This window comes from Equus przewalskii, chromosome 3 (assembly GCF_037783145.1).
Source record: "Equus przewalskii isolate Varuska chromosome 3, EquPr2, whole genome shotgun sequence".
Classification (NCBI taxonomy): domain Eukaryota; kingdom Metazoa; phylum Chordata; class Mammalia; order Perissodactyla; family Equidae; genus Equus; species Equus przewalskii.
In genome coordinates, this window is record NC_091833.1 from 48893750 (window position 1) to 48908285 (window position 14536).

Consider the following 14536-nt stretch of genomic DNA (forward strand, 5'->3'; position numbering starts at 1 on the left):
TTGAGCCATCTGTATGTCTTTGGAGAAACGTCAGTTCAGATCGTCTGTCCATTTGGTAATTGGATTATTTGTCTTTACTATTGAGTTGTAAGAGTCTTTATATATTTTAGATCTAAGTCTCTTATCAAATACAGAATTTGCAGATGTTTTCTCCCCTTCTATGAGCTGCCTTTTCATTTTCTTGATTGTGTCCATGTAAGCAGAAAAGTTTTTAATTTTGGTTAAGGCCCATCTGTCTCTTCTTTTGTCGCTTGTGCTTTTGGCGTTGTGTCTAAGAAGGTTTTGCCTAACCCATGAAGATATTTTCTTTTAAGAGTTTTATAGTTTTAACTCTTACATTTAAGTCTATGGTGTTTATTTGGAGTTAATTTTTGTGTGATATAAGGAAGGAGTCCAGCTTTATTTCTTTGTGTGTGGATTTGCAGTTTTCCTAGTACCATTTTTGAAAAGACTATTTTTCCCCCCATTGAAGTCAGTTGACTATAGTTGTTAGGGTTTATTTCTGGAATCTCAATTTTATTCCATTTATCTACATATTTATCCTTATGCCAGTACCACCCTATTTTAATTCCTGTGACTTTTTAGGAAGTTTTGAAATCAGGAAGTGTCAGTCTTCCAACTTTGTTCTTCTTTTTCAAGATTGTTTTAACTCTTCTGGGTCCCTTGCATTTCCATATGAATTTTAGGATCAGCTTGTAAATTTCTGCAAAAAATCCAACTGGTATTTTGGGAGGAATTCTGTTGAATCTCTAGGTCATTTGGAGGAGTCTTGCCATTTTAACAGTACTAAATATTCCAATCTACAAACATGGGATGTTTTCTATTTACTCATATCTTCTTTAATTACTTTCAACAATGTCTTATAGTTTTCAGAGTACAAGTTTCACATTTCTTTTGTTAAATCTATTCTTAATATATATTCTTTTGGATGCTATTCTAAATATAATTGTTTTCTTAATTTCATTTTTAGCTTGTTCATTGCTAGTGCTGACATAGTTTTAATTTGCTTTTATTTTATTATGAATGAAGTTGAGCATCTTCACTTATGTTTAAGGACCATTTGTATTATCTTTCTCTTGATGTGTTTGTTATGTCTTTTGCCTGTTTTCCTGTCAGGTCCTCAAGAGTTTTTTTCCTTGTTGAATATTTATTTATTCTTAGTTTCTTTTTCTCCTTATAAACACATTTAAACGTCTAATTTTCCTCTCAGTATCATTTTGTCACATGACTTTCAATATTATTGTATCACTTCTTGCCATGGGTTGGATTGTCCAAGATACGAGCCTCGAGACAGGTTTCAAGCATGAGTTTTATTGGGCAGTGCTGTTTGGCATCACACCTGTAGGGAGTAGAGGAAGGTAGGATTAGGCTGAAGAAGTTGAACTGTCATATAGTTGTAACAAAGGCCTCACTCACTCCAGGGTTGCTTAGAAGCTGGGATGGCCTTTCACAGATATCCCAAATTGAGTCCAACGAGTTGGTCCGTTTACCCCATTTCCATCTGTTATTGGGGGTGAGCTGTGCCCAGAGAGGTGGTGTAATCGTAGGGGAGGAATTCACCTATGAGCCATTAGCAGGAAACACTCTCAACATCTGGGGTAATGAATACTTCCAGCATGAAAGGGGCATCTAAGTAGCACCCCACAGAGTCTACTACATTTCTATAATAAAGTTATAATAATGCTTTTATAATATACTATGGCACAGTAATAAATTTTTTTCTATGAAAAATTCAGCAAACTTTGGACCATAAGCTGTATATGTTATATATGATTTTTCTAAAGAAATTCGTAATATCCCAGTTTCTAAGGCAAGTAAAAAATCCTTCTAAAGAATGTTATCTTAGAGATTAGCAGGAATTACTTTCCCCAAGTTTTGACAGTTATTAAAATGGATACTGGATTTTCAGTGGTTTGGATAGCATGAATAAGAAAGTTAATCTAGCCCTTGTTCTGCCACCTGGTGGGTTTGATCATCTGCATTATTTATTTTTCTGTTACATTTTCTGTAAAATAGGACCTACAGAGTTTACTTTGAAGCTCAAGCAAGACCATGAGAGAAAGTCCTGGTGCACAGTATGCAGTTGTTAGAGTAGTGTTGGAATGCATATGTATTTAACTGAACACATTGAAAATTGCACTAAGGGAAAGATCAGGTTTATAGATTCTGCCCATCATACCACTTAATGAACTGGGCTCCTTAGAAACATGAGACGGGAGACATGACTTTCTTCTTACCTCAATTGTCTTAGTTTTCAGTTTATTCTTACATATATTACAAGCTCCTTACAGTATTGAGTTACTTTTTAATATTTAAAGAAAAAATTTTTCTTGTCCAATAAAACTTCTAAGTATAAACCAACTTCTTCAACTTAGTACTTCTATCAGACACAAATCTCGCAGACTTTTCATGTGCCACCAGGAATTGACCCCTCATCTACCTTGAGCATGCTGGATCCTTCTCCTTGGCTGCTGCCTTGCAGCTGGGTTGACCAGCCACCTGCCCAGAGTTCCTGGTTTCTTCCGTCACTTTTGGACCCTCTACTAGCATCTGACTTCCTTATGGACTGCAGAGGGGCTGAATAAGGCAACCTGGAAGTCTCGAACAGTTAAGTCCCTCTGAGTGAACCTTGGCAATGGGAAACAGGAGTCAGGGGAAACTAGGTAGGTCCCTTCTTTCTCCCTCCCTTGGAATGCTCAATTCCATGGCTTCTCCTTGCAGCCCATCTGGTCAATTCCAGACTGCCAAATGAAGCATCTGTCAAGCAAGCTGTTATGTGTCTTTGGGGTTCTTTGTAAAATAGCTATGCACACTTTACCTTGTTTCACATCCTTACTTGCCTCCTTTCTTCACCCCATGCTGCCCTGTACCCCTGTTCCAAAATAATACACCAATCTCCTTATCCTCGTCTCAGTCTCTGTTTTCTTAAGAATCTGCTCTAAGGCGCCATGCACCTAAGGATGCAGCAGGCTGTTCCAATACAAGAGGAAAACCTATTTTCTTGAGATAAGATGAGAGTTGTTGTACTTAAAGGATCTTAAAGGGTAATATTGGCCATGCATGATTTTTTTTTTTTTTTACATGCTGACTTTGGAACCTAATTTCCTCGTAAACGGCAACTCCACTGTAATTGATGTAGTTCTCCAGTATTATTATATGACTCCTTTGAATTTGAAGTTTCCTCTGACGGTAAAGTGTTCAAAGCTGAGAATAAGATTAGAAAAACCTAGTTATTTATGTTTATTTAGAGTTAATTAAAAAATTTATTTGTTAAATGACGTTGATGAAGAGACCAGACTCCCTAAGAACCTTTAGCTGAGATTTTTTTTCTTGGTTGGTTGTTAATATTCTTGACACTGCATTAAACCCATTGTGCACACTTAGTGTCTATCATTTAATAACACCAATAACGTCAAAATTTAATCTCCAATAATTAAAACAAATCTGCTAATTGCAACTGATGAGTAAGCCATTTTGATCAAATTTTGGTTTATTTCTTGTTTGCTTTGCCTTTTGTCCATAGATCTGTAAATTAATCCTATCCCTTGACACAAGTGTTTCAGTGCTAATCAATAAGGTAATTGGTAATATTATAGGTATTTCTGAAGCTTAAGGAGGTAAAGCAATTTTAGATTTTGAATAAGACTTCCACATATGCTTCTTTCCAAGATGTTACATCTTTGCTTAATGGCAGCATAAAAAAGGTTTTAAAGCTGCTATTGGGCTCCTTCCCATCTTGCAAAAAAATAACATAGTAAGTTAATGGTACCAAATCACTAACCCATAACCTGTAGTTGCATATCTTTGTGTGCATGAGTGAGTAATTAGGTATTTGGACAACATCAGTAAATATTAGATGAGATCAGCTACATTTGTAGACACAAACAGGATGTGTAACCAGATAAGCCTATAATGTTGCCGTCATCTTATCTGCTGACTGCTACTAAGCAGCTTTGTTTGGTTTGCAGCCCAAATGTTACTTTTGGAAAATTGATAATTTGGATTGAAAAGTGTAGACAGTTGAAATTTTTTAAAATTAAGCCCAGGCTCTAGTCTCACATAGTGATAAATTTGTATAGCCTGTTGGCATGTCTATTTATAAAATGCGAGTTGTTCATTTAATTTTTAGCACAATTGTATTTATTATTGCCATCCTCCATAAACATGTTTTTGGCATATGAAAGCATGGGTGATTGGAAAGTTTGAGCTTTCTCGGCTGAAACCTGTGACAGGCTTTCCACCTATTACTGCATTGTCTGTACTTCTGTGTTATCAATCCCACTGTCACTTGTAACTGTGATAATTGACTTTCCAGTTGCCTGCCTTTTTTTTTTTTTAATGTGAGCCTATGACCTGAGGCTTGATGATAGAACTGGCAGCCTGGAAGCCGTCAGTACCGAAGACGTGATGCCAAGCGGGCCGGAGCCCTTTCCCTCTGCCTCTCCATGCTACGGGGACCAAGACTGCATGCTCATCTCCACCATGAAAAGGAGGGTGCCTTTTCTAAAAATGAGTATAAGTTTACTTTCTATTACAAAAGTAACATATGTTCATTGTGGAAAAATAAAAGTTTCTTCAAACCACAAAAGCAAAAGTATAAAGATGAAAATGAAAATCGTCCAGACTTCTACCCAGATTCAGTCAGTGTTCACACTTTGGTTTATGTACTTCCACATTCTCTGCATGCTCACATATGTATTTATATTTGTGTTCGATTAAAGATGGGGTAACAACATAGTACTGCTTTATAATCTTTATTTAAAAACTTAATGTCATCTATTATGGCATTTTTCCACACTTGTAAATACAATTCTACATCATTATTTCTGATGACGGCATAGCATTCTGATCTTTTGATCAATATCCTTTTATTTAAGCCATCCCTATAAATGGTGTTTCACAATTTTTTTTCTTGGCAATAATAGTAATAGGTAATATTTATTGAGTGCTTACTAAGTTCCTGGCAATGTTCTAGGTACTTTTCGTTTATTTGCTTATTTTATCCTTAAAGCCCTATGAGGCAGGTACTATTATTATCTCTAGTTTATACAAGAAGAAACTGAAGCACAGAAAGTTGAATTGCTCAAGGTCACATGGCTAGCAAGAGGTTAGCCTCAGGATTCTGAATCCAGACAGCCTGGCTCCTGAGCTCCAAGCTCTTAATCACCCCTATCTGACTGTTTCCCCTGTAAACAGCACTGCAGGGCCTATTCTTGAACATACATTTTTCACACTTCGCTAATTGTTTTCTTTGGATATACTTTTAGAAGTAGACTTGCCTTGTCAAAGAATATTCATATCATCAAATTTTATCTTCATCGAAAGGTTGTCCCAATTCATGCTGTGGACAGCGATCTATGACTGTGTCCCCTTTCTCCACACCTTCTCCAATACTGATGTTATCATTCTTTTTCATATTTGCCAATATAATAAGTGAATGTTAGTTCTTGTAAATTTTTACTTATTAGTGTAGGTTTAACATATCTAAAAGAGTTTTTTTTCCCCCTATAGTTTTTCTTTTGTTTTATTTTCTTTTTCAGTTTTTCTAAGCTAATGCTCTTTTTTTAAAATTGATTTGTAAAAGTTCCTTTTGTAGTACAACTATTAATCTGTTATATGTTGGAAATATTTCTCACAGTTTATAGTTTGAAATTGAACCTCATAATTCTTTTTGCCATAAAGAAGTTTAAAGATGTCATTAATCCTATATATCAATTTGTGTTGTTTCGGTTTGATATCATCCTTAAAAGGCCTTCTGCCTCAAGATTATGAGAGTATTTATTTATATCGTCTCAATATTTTTGCAGTTTAATATTTAAATTTTGAATATATGTGGACATTATTTTAGGAAAGGTATGATATAGGAGTCTAAAAGTTATTAAATGTTATATTTCGTCTTAGCATATATACAGTTTTTTTAGATACCGAATTCTAGTGAAATTTACTTTGGAATAAAGTATAATTTAAAGATTTAATTTTTCACCAAAATAATTAGCCTGCTAACCAAATAGCATCTAGAGAGTAATTCATACTTTGCCAAGTGATTCAAAATGTCACTTTTATCATTATATCAAATTCTTAATATATTCTGGCCTTCTCTGGGCTTTGTCCTACTACCCTGATCTATCTGCTTCTCTGGGGCTAGTAGAAGCTTGAAAAAATAAGTAAAACTGTAAAGTGCACAGTTAAAATCATCCACTAATCCTATTACTTAGAAATAATAACTTTAAATGTTTTATCTGTTTCCGTCCAGCTTTTTTCCCATGTTTATATTCTTTTTAAAAATTTTTATCCATGTTATATTCTGTATACCTTTTTAATCCTGCTTTTTTACAAAACATTAAATTGTAAGTGTTTTCCATGTCGTTTAAATCCTTTAGTTTACATCATTTTTTATTTGCCGAGAGTCAGGACTTTTTATACAGAAGATGACAGACTTGTATATATTAAATTCTGTATGTATACAAAAAGCATATTCTTGAATTATCTATTTCTCATGGTGAATCCATAAGCATAGTTGGTAGTCATACTTTTATGGATTAAAAAACTGAAGTGTACAGAGGATCAGATTTTAGGATTACGGAGCTAAAATAGAATTGATAGCATTTATTTTGGTCTATTCCAACTGAAACTCTGAAGTAGGCAAGAGAGTAATCATTTGCTTTTTAGAGAGAAAAAAGCCAGATTGATGCAGAAAGATTTCTACGTTATCGTCCCTTAGATTTATTATCAGGTGGACAGAGATATAAGGTTGAACCATATAAAACTGCCATTTTTCTAGTTCAAAATGACCAAATATTGCAGTTTCATACAATTCAATAGTAGGCTCATCTGTTGTTCCTGTTATTATCAACTAAGAATGAGAGTTTGAATCACGTAAGAAATGAAATACAGATATTGAAGAGGATACTACAGATTCTCCATTAGATGTCTGCTTGTTTTTTCCAGGAGTCCTGGTGGTTTATAATTTTATATGAGCCATGTATGCCGTTCCTCCCAATAGTCTGTGTGAAGGGTAGAGTAAACTTTGTTACTCTGGCTAGTGGTAATAATGATGCTTTAAGCCTTGGTTTTTCAAACAAAAATCATCAGAAAGGATGCTTTTGACTTTGGTCTCCCTCAAGAGATGGCAGTAGATCTGCGACTGGTTGCTCAGCAAATTGATTGCTTGTTTGTAATACAGGAGATTAGCAAACAATAGTTTTGAAAAATATACAGTGTAATTGGCATTTTTTCTTATGTGAAATGTTGACTTTGTTATATTGCAATGAGCAGTGATTTTTTTTCCTAGTAATCCTTGGTCAGTGCGTTTTAGGTCAGTGCTGATGTGAGGAAGGATGAAGGAGCTGGTTTGCAGGTCTTTCTCCCCATCAGTGTGATGTAATGTTTTCAAAATGTGTGAACTGTCCTCTGGAATATACCTCTCTTGAGAATAGCAGGGCTTAGTGGTTGAACATTGCTGACTGGAGCCAGAGTCAAAGATTTCTTATCCTTTTAAAAATGATCCCTGGAGTTCTTCAATCTCTGAGAGTGCAGTGATTAAGCAATCACATCTCCTGGCAGTTAATGATCATCTGGAGAAATCTATGGTCCCATGTAAACTCATGGTCTTTTAAAGCCAGTCAGTTATTTATTAAAGAGAAATGCCCAGCCAGAAGACATCAACACTACTCAGCTAAATACTACTTTAAAGAATGAAATTGCATGTTTCCCTTCAAACATGCTTTCAGAGGACTTCTACATTCATGAGCTTGTTTATTCGTTATGTCAATCGTAGGAAGAGAGCAGGCCAGATGATGTTACTTTACGAAGGCTCATGTGAGGCTCCATGGGGTGCCTGGCAGGTGGGTTATCAAGTTACATAACTAGTATGTAGGACGACTAAGAATAGGATGTCTTTTGATTCCTGGTCTGCTATGTTTTCCACTAGATCATATATTTTCTCAGGGTAATACTGTAGATGTTGTTATTTACTGCACCATACTTTATCTCACCAGCCATGGGTTATTTGTAGGGTTGACCTTCACTGTAGCACTTGCCTGGATGTGGCCCACGTGTGTAGTCATTGTTTAAGTACAACTCTGAAAAATGAAAGACAGCATTTTGAATGAATACTCTTTCTCTTTGGGGTGGGGGTGAAGCAAATGCAGATTCTAATAATTCTGCTTTTCTAATTTTTCATGCCTCTAAAAGAAAATTCAAGTGAAAGCAAAATCGATTTACTCATGGAGTGTGGTTGGTGTCTATAAGACTTCAAACTGAAAACTATTGCCATATGTCTCATTCAAACATAATCTTGAAAATAGCCATCAACCTTTTAAACTCTGCGTCATCATCCAGTGATGACAAGCGGCAAATTTAGGCATATATAAAAAAGTACAAATATATATATTGACGCATTTTTCTTAGCTGTTAACAAAATCCAGTGGCAAATTTATATTCTCAACATTCTAGGTGGGAGTGTGTGTGTACACTTACATAATAATCTCCAGAATTATTATCTAACACCCCTGTCTCTGCCCTCTGCATATTTTGTGTTGTCTGTTATTTTCTCTCATGAGGTTACTATAGAGACTCAGTCTTAAAGGAGCAGAATTCTACTGCTTCCTCTGTTGTTAACCAGCTTTATGACTTTCAGCAAGTCACTAAATTTTTCTAATGCTCTACCTGCTACCAGATGATAAATGAATTTCTTTTCAGCATTAAGATTTTATTATGTGATTTTAGTTTTCTATAATTTTTAGTTATTTATTTGATAAGCTTATTAATTTGCCAGATATTTTTTGAACACATTTTATATGCCAGCAGGCAGTGTGCCAGATGTTGGCTGCACAACATGGTTCATGCCCTCAGGGGACACATACACTATGGGGTAAGGGGAGGTTCCTTAAATAATCACTGAATTACAGTTGTGATACATGTTGCAATAGGGTTGATAATAGAGATCCTGGTCATGTGAATATGAGTGTGGATGCCAGAGAAGTGGCTTGTGCTTCATTCACACTTAGCTGACTCAGACCGTGCTCTCCTTTTTAACGCATTCCGCGTACCCGAAGTTCTCTTCATCTCTTCTCTGGCTGGTCTTGACAACTTCTGAACTGGTGTTCCTTTTTGCTGTTACCTACTTCAATCTCAATCCACACTGTTACTAAAATTCCCTATTTAAAACATGTCAGATCATATCTTTCTCTCTTGCTTCTAAGATCTCCACTCAAGGATATTTCTTTTCTCTATCATGACCTTCAAAGCCTTAAATGATTTGGTCCATAATTTCTTGTGTAGCCTCATCTCTTCTGCTACTTCCCAAGAGCTGTCCCTCGGGGATCTCAAGATAGGCAACTGTAATTAGATTAGAGGGATACCATGGGGCAGAGCTGGAGTTCAGCAGTCATTCGTTCTAATTTACTTCTTGAAGAAAAAATGGACAAACTCTCCAAGAACAGTGGCATCCTGAGGAACGTCACGACCAAGTGATTGGAAACGAGAGTTGGACAGATCAGAGGAGTATAAGCTGGTGTAGCATCACCAAAGCCAAAGGGCGTGGAATTTCAAGAAAGGGTGAACTATGGAGAGGGATCGGGAGAAGGAGACTGAGAAAAGTATCCAGGATTCGGAGATGTAGAGATCATTCAAATCAATAATCGCAGGCACATAATGAAATTTTTTACTGTTTCTAAAAGAACAGTCTTCTGAATAACACTCATTAAGAATATATTATGAGAAGGATTATGTTACATGAGGAAAAAATAACTCTACCTCTGGGATTAGAAAAGAAACCTCTGTTTTTAGAGTTAGTACTTATTTAAGATGTATCAATATAAATTGTGGCTGACTCCATTTTTAAGCTTAAATTCTCAACTTTTTACCGTCACATACAGCCTTTGATAAATATTTCATACTTCCTCTGAGTTTTCCATGAGAACAAAAGGGGTAAAAATGAAGGTAGATTTGTTTTCTGGTTTAGATTCCCAAAACAGAATGTAAGTGAATGAGGATTTAATTTTTTATGAGTTCTACAGAATCTGTGATTGAATAAGATGTTTGCTATGTACGTGGTTGGAATATTTTTGTGTTAGATTGGACTCAAGTAGAGGGTTAAATCACTTTGGTTTCTAAAGATTTAACTGTTGCAACTAGAAATAACAGAGAGCCCATTCATGATCAAAGACTAATAGGGTATTTAAAGGCAAACTGGTCACGTGGTATTTTGTTCTCCTTGATGTTGCTAATAAGCAAAAATTTATCCCTCCTAATGAGCCTAGATAGTTGCCTTGAAGGGTCATGGGAACAATTTTGTGATAAATCAAGATGTGATAAGACTTATGATTCAGGTTTTATATGATTTTATATAGAAAGACAGTATAGCCAGACTATCTTGGTTTAAATTTGCTCCATTACTTTCTAAGAGTTTAAACTTGGCTCCTTACTTTCGAAGAATTTGGGGCAGGTTATTTAACCTTTCATTTATTTATCTATGAAATAAGGGTGTTAATGTTAGCTATCTTATATAGTGGTTGTTAATATATGAACATATATGTGTGTATGAGTATATATATTTATATAATATATGTAAATCTTAGCATGGTTCCTGGAACCTACTAATATTATATATTATTATAGTTTATTGATTTTCTAGAAAAGCAGATCCTCTTTGGTTTGTAAATTTACCCATCATGGAGCTTCAGGTCAGTGACAGTGTTAGAGCAGCAAATTTGTTAACGTAGGAAACGAGTCTGCGTCTTGGAAGAGAGAGAGAAGTCCAGGGGCATGTTAAAATTTACGCACTATTATTTCCTAGATGTAATTATGTTGTTTATTCCTGGTATAAAATAAAGTAATTTCCACGAGGATGGATTAATCTGGGGAATTAATTCTCGCTTGTAGATGTACTTTTAAACACAGATGACAAACACTCTTTGCATTTATTTCAATGTATTGCTTTTCCAGACCTTTGTTTTCATCTTCCCATAGACTTTCCCAGGTCTAAAACTCGCTTGCTTTTTGGCAACCCCACACCACATTATATCAAACGTTAAAATGCACCCACAACCCGTACTAATTATAATTTAAGAATTGATTTCTGTTGAGCTGTAATTGAATAATTGATATGATTTTATGTTTTAGGCATTTAAATATTTACCAATTTTAACCTTGCAGTGTTTTGGGAGTGTTTTTTGTATTTTGGAATCCTGAGATCTCAAACACTTTCATTGTCTCATGAAAACTCAGCAACCCTAGGTTCTCTCTAATGGATAAAATGGCCCTCATCCAAATATAATTATCTTAGAGAAACCAAGGTGACCCGGTTAAATAGTAGTTCATCTTCATCTCTTCCCTGACTTCACCTTCTTGATGCTGTGGGTACATATCCTAGTTCTCTTTCTATAGGAACAGCTTTGTCCAAAGAAATGAAAGGCAGCACTAGTGCTTTGCTTATTAGGAGAGTTCATGTGCACCTTGAGACATGGCAGGTTAGATTAAGTTAAGCGAAGGTACTGATAATCTTGGATGTGCAAAGCCCGGTACGCAATGTTTAGCTTGAGTTTTGCGCTATACCATACAGTCTGGCTATTGAGGGTGGTCCTGGTCCTGGAGATGATGCTGTGACCTGGAGTGATAGTGGTGGAGGTGGAGTGCTGAGCAGATCTGAAAGTGTTTTGGGCACTTGAAATCAGGTGGAAGAGATCGCTGGGGGAGAGAGTGAAATGGGATAGAGAAGAAGGTCCAGGCCCCAAATCCCTGTTGCTGGCTCTGCCCTTTCTCCCTTGTTCCGCCATGTGCCTTGTGGTCATTTTTGCTTGTCCTAAAATCTGACTTGTTCCCCTCACCCACCCTCCCCACCTCCCGTCAACCCTCCTATTTCTGCCATTCTCTTGTTCAGGCAGAATTGATACGCTCCTTTCTCAACAATCCTCATAATAAAAATCAGTATCTGGTTCTGTTGACTATTCCTTTATAGTGGCTTTCAAATTCTAAATCTTTTAAGGTTTTCCTCCCATCACCCTATTCCCGACTCTCATCCTCTTCTCTAACTTATTACAATAACTTACCAATTGAAGTCTCTGCCTTGTGACTCTTCCCTCTATGAGCCATAGTAATATATGAAATAGTACTTTGCATTTGTGTAGCACATTCTAATTTTAAAGTGCTTTCATTTCTATTTAATTTGATTCTCATAAAAAGACTTTACTCCCCCTGCTCTGATGAGGAAACTGTGGCAGTGGAGGGCTATGTCTTGCCCACATCATAGACTAGTAAGTGGTTGAGCAGAAGTCTGGCCCAGGGCCTTAGATTCCACTTCCAGTGCTCCTCGTGTTGTATTGCAACCATTTCTGCAACACCAATATTAATCCACCTGAAATGCAATCTTTGTCCCATCACTTCTCTACTCAAAGCCTGATACCACCTAGGAAAAAATTTCACTCTGGCAGGCAAGGCTTTCCCCAGACAGGCTTGGCTTCCACCCCACTTTCTGTCCTTCTGTCCCTGCCTTGAACCTCCACTCAATGTAAACTGTCCCTTTATGTTCCCACTTGCATGGATTGTTCACACCTTTATTCCAATCAAGGGTGCCCTTATTTTCCCATTCCTGCCTTCTGCCTGAACCTTCCTATGAGCTTATCTGCAAGCCAGGCTGTTTCCCAGCATCCTCCAGGAAGCTTCTCCTGGCTGCTCCTACCCATGAGCTCTCCATCCCGTTTTAGAAAGCAATCTAGGGGCTGGAATTAAGGCCTGGGCTGGAGTCGCATCTTTGCCACTTAAAAACTATGCCACACCGCTAAGTCATTTAACTTTTCTGATCCACCATCTCTCCTATATTTAACATAGAAATTATGAAAATTACAGCAAAGACTTGTCATAAGGATAAAATCTAATGGGCTAAAGTGGAAAGGATGTATCTTTAATGTTAGTTACTACTGTCACTAGTAACGTAATTATATGACCTCCTTGGAACATCTTTTATATTGATGACATTTAATTTCCTCACAAATATGCATATACTCTTAGTTAAATTGTGTGCTCCTTTGATGGAAGAGGCTGGTTGTACTGCTTTATGTGACCCAAAAGTCCCTAACAATGTTATAGGGATTTATGTTGAATGAATAAATAATAGTTTGAGGATGCAGAGCTAAAATAAATGCCACTTGATTCTTGGGAAAAAAATAAGGCAATTATTTAACACTTAGGTCCTGGAGTTTAAATACCCATTATGCTGGATAAGGTGAAAAGTTCAGGAATATGAAGTAAGAAATATGAAAAAAAAAAATGGGAGAAAAGGGGTCACAGGAATAAAACCTTCAAAATACTTTTGGAAGTTAAGTCAGTGATTCCCTTGCTATTAAGAAAGAACAGTGTATATCCTCTCGTGCCTGTAGGGCAGAAAAAAAGATTGAAAATAACTTCCAAGTGTTCTAAACTCAAAACAAAATGTTTCATTGTGGAGTAAGTAATTACTGTATCCCCATTTTATCAAAACTCGAGTCTAGGTCAGGGCCAAGAGGACGTTTGAAAGCTCTTTTTCAAAGACTCAATTTTACCTTGCTACCCATCCCAGTATTTTTATACTTGCTCTTTTGGGAAACAATGATTGCCTGCCCCTCGCTCCCTCAATTGTTGAGAACATAAGTGGTACAAAGTTGAAACTTTAGAGAGCTGTGTTCTGTATGAGCCAAGCAGAGGAAGAGAATTTCTTAACCAGATGATGACCTTTGTTTGCAAGTGGGTGATGTGGCCAAGAGTTGAGTGAAATTTTAATAACTGGGGTATTTGGGGCCCTGATGCTGGTGCTTTGTATCAGAGAAAATGCAAATAGTCCTTATTACCTGCCCTTCTTGGCCGTTGGACCCAGCCAGCCTCCCACCTTGAGTCAACACACCTTTAGTCAATAAGCATGGGCATTATGGCAGGTCTCCTGTGGAAAGGAATAAACAGGAAAAGTAAGTATGCAGTGGACTGTAATTGTGAAAAGTAAATACACACACCACCATGGCCTCTGTCACTCAGCCAGTCCCCTCCCTGTGGCAGCGCTAGGCCCTGTTTAGGGACGGGTAATACTGGAAAAAACATGCATAAAACTCCTGATAACAACTAAGTATCAACTGATTTACGATCTCCAAAAGGATTTCCCTTCCCTCCCCTCCCCTCGCTACCCACCCCTTGCCCACAGTGGGAATAACTGGTTGTTGATCAGAGTTTGGTTTATTTTCTTTTCCCCTAAAATTATGATAGTATAATGCCTGTCCCACTGAATTTTCTTCCTGTTGTTCTTTGCTATGTTGTAAGTCAGATGGAAATACCTCTCATTCCTGTGATGAGCAAAGATAAGACACACCGCTTATGCATCATCTGCAGTGGGCTTGCACTATGAATTAAGATAAATATGAAGACCCTGACAATATTTGTAGCTGACCCTCTCGGATAGTTAAAATGTTGAAGATGGGACTTACTAATGAAAACTCTAATAGAAGAATTTGGTGTATTGTGTCTAAACTTGAGATGATCACATATGAAATACTGGTGGTATTGGGGAAGCTCC

At 36.8% G+C, this 14536-nt stretch overlaps 1 protein-coding gene and 1 non-coding gene across 15 annotated transcripts in view; one reads left to right on the forward strand and one right to left on the reverse strand.

The window, feature by feature from the left end:
- FAM13A (family with sequence similarity 13 member A) overlaps nucleotides 1-14536 on the forward strand; it is a 314872-nt gene that overhangs the window by 81226 nt on the left and 219110 nt on the right. The window lies entirely within an intron of this gene.
- LOC139082701 (small nucleolar RNA SNORA57) lies at nucleotides 4347-4494 on the reverse strand. Its single transcript, XR_011538905.1, has one exon. It is a non-coding gene; the product is annotated as a small nucleolar RNA SNORA57 (small nucleolar RNA).